General features: G+C 34.8%; 1 long non-coding RNA gene across 1 annotated transcript in view; it reads left to right on the top strand.

The window, feature by feature from the left end:
- LOC309868235 overlaps positions 1 to 6,000 on the top strand; it is a 54,580-nt gene that overhangs the window by 11,178 nt on the left and 37,402 nt on the right. Inside the window, exon 2 of the long non-coding RNA XR_014313592.1 lies at positions 3,440 to 3,598. This is a non-coding gene — a long non-coding RNA (uncharacterized lncRNA). The remainder of the gene's footprint in view (positions 1 to 3,439; positions 3,599 to 6,000) is intronic.

Here is a 6,000-nt window from a genome sequence, read left to right as displayed (position 1 = left end):
ATTAACCATGATTGGCTTAGAGTGATCTTTTTCTGTATACTTTCCTGACATTTTTTTCTATAATTTTCTACAATGAATGAATTGCTTTAAAAATCAAGGAAATAGGAAAAAAAAATCAATGGTCTGGTATTAGCTGCATGACTTAACTTACAAGTTGTTCAAATCAATTGAGATAGAGTATGTGAAAGCATGTTGTAAACTATAAACTGAAGTAGTAAGCTAAATTATTGTTATTATCAATAACTGAAGAGTAATATAATTCATCTTTTGAACTCTTCATATGGAGAGCTCTCTTTTCGACCAATTTCGTCTAATTTATTTTTGTCAATACAAATGGGGTTCCAAAACACTTGGAAAATCTCCCTAAGGATAATAAACTGTTTTATCTTTTTTTGTTATTGGTTTGAACTATTACTGTGATAATAATAAACAAAACCCTTTAAGCTTATTTTGCCTCCTGCTTTTTACCGAGGCAGCAGCAATATCTCCCTTTAAAAAAAAGAAAGAAAGAAAGAAAGAAAGAAAGAAAGAAAGAAAGAAAGATAAAACTATTGACATTTAAAACCTACAACTTCCTCTAAAAGGTGAGTTAGTTAAGTCATGGACAGAGAAAATACCAAATTTACAAGAACAAATGTATGCTTATTAAGCAACAATTAACTGCTAGTGATTTCATATGTAGATTATCTATAATTTGAATGCAATTTTCTAAATTTTTTTTAACATGAGTAGTTTCAAAAGTCCTTTGGTGTTTAATAACATGTGCTATTATTAAGACAGTTGTTAAAATGCAGATGTTTTGTTCAGTGCCTGACCCTTTCAAGATACTGCCTAGGAGAATGTTATTACTTGCGATTGAACTATTTTGGTGCCTCCCAGCTTCTATCCTCCTTAATACCAGTTTTGTGACTGATGCTTTGGTAGACAAAAAGATTCTGCTGTGAACAGGCCAGATACAGATCCATCCTTGGGTTGTAGGGAGTCTAGTCACACAGGTATTTGAGTGTCTAGTGTGCACCTAGCCCTATCCTGAGAATTTTAGGGTTCCCAAAGGAAAAGATACTCTGTATATGCTGAAGAGCTTTTGAGTTCTTACCCTGTAGCATGGTATTTTCCTGACTGCTACATACTAGCTTATTTTGACTTTACCTGAGTTCTGAAAGAGAAGAATTGAGAATAACAAGTCAGTCAGCTTCTTTTCATCTAAGACTAGGAACCCATCTAAACTGAGGAAAATCCAGGTGTCAGAAGATTCATTTAAAATGAAAGATACTAAATCTGCCATAGAGTTTTAGAATTGTGATGTAGTCAATCATATCATTTTTGAATAAACTAATGCTGTTGTGCCATATTTTCTTATGGTCATTCCAGATATGCAGATATATGGGATATATAAATTCTGACTAGCTAATGAGCATCACAAATGAGCATGGTAATAGCTAAATTGGTAGAGGCTATTCTTTAATTTGTATAAATTTAATGTCATCTGAAAAGATCTCCCATTTATTTTTTAAAAATAATTTATAAGGCTTATAATATGGGACTTTCCACATACAAAATCTCACAATGGAAAAGCAAATGTTATTTATTTAATGTCAATTTTATAACATCTTGCATTTAATATTTGTATAGTTTTATGAAAATTAGGACAGGAGTTTATCATAGGACACTTCTGTGGACTTCTGTGGACTGCTTGATATAAATAAAACAATTCTAAAACAGGTTTACTAATACAACTATTTCAGAAGTCGTGTTAGAATGTGATGTTTAGAATATAATTCTAATTCATTTTTTATGGTTTAAGAATATGAGAGAAGTGTCATGTAACACCACATTATTTGGAGGAGAGAAGGTTTGCTTTTAGGGAAGTGAGAAACTCCATTTTGCAATTATTAAACCCCTGTCTTTTCATCGTGCCAACCCTGACCTTTAGTCATCAGCCTACCCCTATATGTTTCACTCATTCTTATCCTGTTCTGTAGAGAATTTTGTTCAAATAGTATTCTTGGAGAAAGTCATATCTGTTCCTCTGGCCCAATGGAAAATCAATCTAGCCTACTCCAACTGGGTTCTCATTGCTTCTTCACAATCTTGATATTGATCTCCCATTTATTCCCCAGCACACTTCCCTCAGCAGGTGCTTCAGATCTTTCTGCTCACACATCTAATTCACTGCTTACGCTTCCCATTCTCACCAGATAATATCCATCCTACTTTACTGAGAAACTTATAGATACCTAGTGCTCTTTCATTTTATCTTTTCTCTACTTTAAAGCAGCAAACTTTGAGTATCAACCATGTGGCAGGCTCTTGTGTTTATTTCTGGCACATAGTAGGTGCTCAGTAAATGTTACAATGAATGTGTGTGTTGATGAAACGATAGGTTTAGAGACTGAAAACAGGCTCCTTAAGAAGAGGAGAAGGAAAGAAAGGAAGTGTGCATTAGATATTATGACCTTGGATGTTCTTTCTTAGTAAAGTAGGATGGTTTCCCCTCTCAAAAGGAAGAGGTGTTTTTTATTTTCAGGGCTAGACTCTTCATACCATTCCTTTTTTTCTTCCTCTCTGAAAGTGATTCAACTCCCTCAAAGGAGGACAACTTCACTACATTAAAACACCGCTCCCCCCACTGAAACCCATCACCATCATCAACAACTAACATTCTGACCCTGCTGACTATCCCGTTTTCATACTTCCCTTTTGCTCAAGTGCTCTGCAGTTTCTACAGTATACTCATTTCCTTGTGACTTGTATTGTCCTCTTCATTCACTTTTATCTGTTTTATTTTCACCCTCCCTTTTTTAAATCTCACCTATTTTTTAAGACTCACCTCTCACACTAAGCTTCCCTGGCCCCTGTATCTAGAAGGTTTCTCAAGGGGCCAGCATTGTCTGTGCTGCTCCTATGACATATATCCTAACCTGCCTTCTATTTCTATGCAATGCCATGGGCTTCATTTCCCTAACATAGTCAGGGTTCAGTAGATATTGGTTGAATGAGCAAAGGTAAGTTGAACACCTTAAGTGGGCATGGCAAAAGAAAAAAATGGTTAATATTTTTACAAAATAAATTTTTTTCTTTGATCACTCTAATAATTCATTTTAAGTACTGTTTCCATCTGTGTCTTGCCACTCCAGTGAATGAAATTGTCAGGAATTTGGTTAGTTTCAGTTTTTAGTTAGCAGGCTGTTACTAGAAATGGCGATGGTGGTATAGCCTTGGTTCCCTGCCTTTATTGCGGGAGGAAACTAATACTGCCTTATATTGTATGTATTACTAAAGTCTAGATTTCTCCAATGAAACTTAAAGGGAATTCTGAGACACCTCTGAAAGACTGGTTTCTGAACTGATTACAAGGAGGATTTTTAAGACTACAAATGGGAATTTCTGGTTTGCTTTCAAATGGTTCTGATATTCTTCATTTTGTCATGTTTTTCAGCTGGTATTGGTTAGCACTGCACTTTATCAAATAGCATCCCCATTTCAATTGAGAATGAAGAGGTTCTTGGATAAAGAACTTGTAAAAATCAGGTACAATAATAAAGTCATGGATGATTCTTGGAATTTGCTAAAATGAAATGCTGCATCTAAGTGCGATGTAAGTGCAACATCTTAGCCATATAAGATCATTATCATAAAGTAATCATCATGATTAAAAAAACTCTAATTGAATCATTATTCTTTCCAAAAGATCTGAATTCTAAGAATACTTCTCAGAAGCTCTCAAACTTAATATGGAGCCGGAATATTGCAATGAGTCCTCAAGAGTGAGAAATAAAAAAACAGTTGTGCTATTCTTTCATTGTGCTTTTTAAATTTCATTATTCATAACTATATAGTACTTATGGGTGGTGAAGAATGTAGTCATAGGGGAATGCATCTGTCAGCATATTAGTATATAAAAAAGAATAAAAGTAAAAACAAAATAAGCATACTCAGTAGGTTCTCATATTTCATATTTGATATATACAGCTTTAGCTGTATATTCCTTTTTAAAACAAATATAAGAAAACAATAAATAAATTTTTTAAAGGTTTATTTATTTATTAGACACACACACACACACACACACACACACACAGAGGACAAGCAGGGGGAAGGGCAGAGCGAGAGGGAAAAACAGTCTCCCTGCTGAGCTGGGAGCCCAATGTGGGGCTTGATCCTAGGCCCTGGAGATCACAGTCTGAGCCTAAGGCAGACGCTTGACCATCTGAGCCACCCCGGGCCAACAATAAATAAAAATTTTAAAGTGTATATTTGTGACATAACTAGGTTAAAGAAACTTTTATGTAGTTGAATAAAGCTAGATCCGTGATTTCTTATTTTGACTGCATGGATGATACCAATAGCAAAATAATGCCCCCAATATGCATATCATCTTATAGCTATAGCTACAAGGACACAAATGATATTTTAACATTCAATCAGAAATATTACATATATAAAGTTTAAAGAAATCTAACACTAAATTTTGTGATGGTTAAGACTTTTAGTGGAGTCTATGGTCAGTATAAAATTTCAAAATTTCAAAATAATGTTCAGAGATTGAAAGTACAATGGATGTCAAAGAAGAGAAAGAAAAGAGATTATAAACAACTCAATAAGATGTTCAAAGGATCTTTTGAGCTTGATTCTTCACCTACCACATTAAAAAATGAAACGCCTAATCCTATATATTTACGGATTCTATATTAAAGTCTTTTAATTTAGTCATTCTGTTTTTCAGTCTTCTTGTATCTTGGCATTCTGAATCCCATACTGACCTAAGAAAGTTCTTATATCAGGGAGCATAGGCTACACTGCAGTGATGTAGGCCAACACTGCAGGCTAGGCCTAGTGGCTTCAAACAAATTGGTTTCTTCCTCCTGTTACATGTACATCATTAGTTGGCTGGGGACTCTGCTGTACATTATCCTCATTTAGAGACCCTGGCTGAGGAAGGAGGTCCACTCTTTCACAATTACTGCAGGAAGGAAAAAGTAAAATGGAAAACAGCACAAAATATTAAAGCTTCTCCCTAAAAGTGGTATGTGTAACTTCTGATCACATTTATTGACTAACGTCACGGATACGGCCATGCTTACTTCAAATGGGGTCAAGAATGATAATCCCCTCATGTGCTCAGAAGGAGAAAAGCCAGAAATATTTTGTGTGCTACTGAGTTCCGCATCTACCTAAAAAAGATTAGAAATGGCAATTGTTTTAACTCATTCTCTGTTCAAGTGAGATTTGAGTGTTGCTTCCTTTTCTAGCTGCAGAACTAGAAGAATATCAATGGATGATAACTTTCTTCAAGGATTAAATATAAGAGAATGTTATATGGAACATTAGAGTGAACTGTTTTATTCTTCTCTCATTTGTTTATGGACTCATGGTCTTCCTTTTCCCCCGGGGGGGCTATAATTTGGCGGAAAACATAAATCTTGGCTCCATGAAACAACTGGAGGATGAGACAGACTATCATATCATTCCAGTGAATGGTGATAAGCCACATAATAAAATCAAAAGGGCAGATGAAATTAAGTGAAAGACCAGTGTTGAGTGAGTTAAAATTTCCTTGAAGAAAAAATACCTACCATTAGATGGACATGAAATATTAGGTTTAGGTTGATAGAAAGAAGAGAAACATAGCAACTAGGAAGTCAGAAATGAGAATGAGCAGGGAAGAAGCAGAGATGAGATTTGCTCAGCTGGAGTAAAGCATAAAATTAAAAGTTGAAGTGGCACATTAGGGTTAGTTTTTTGTGAACTTGAACACCAAGCTAAAACATTTATATTTGACCTGATGGGAAATAGTAAGAAACTGTGGATTCAACCAAAGCCAGAATAAAAGAGTGTTTTAAGTTATAGGAATTTTTAGAGCACACCTAGAGAAGAAACTCCTAAGAGGTTATGTTTTGTTACAAAAATTTTTTTGAGAAAGCTGAAGACTTGGTTCCTTTTTGACCTTAAGGAGTTTCAATTTGGTTGGTGAGATAGACATGCCTTTGAGATAAAAGT

Source organism: Mustela nivalis (genome assembly GCF_964662115.1).
Source record: "Mustela nivalis genome assembly, chromosome: 6".
In the NCBI taxonomy this organism is placed as follows: domain Eukaryota; kingdom Metazoa; phylum Chordata; class Mammalia; order Carnivora; family Mustelidae; genus Mustela; species Mustela nivalis.
The sequence above is the reverse complement of the archived record's forward strand: the minus strand, read 5'-3'. Positions and strand labels throughout refer to the sequence as shown.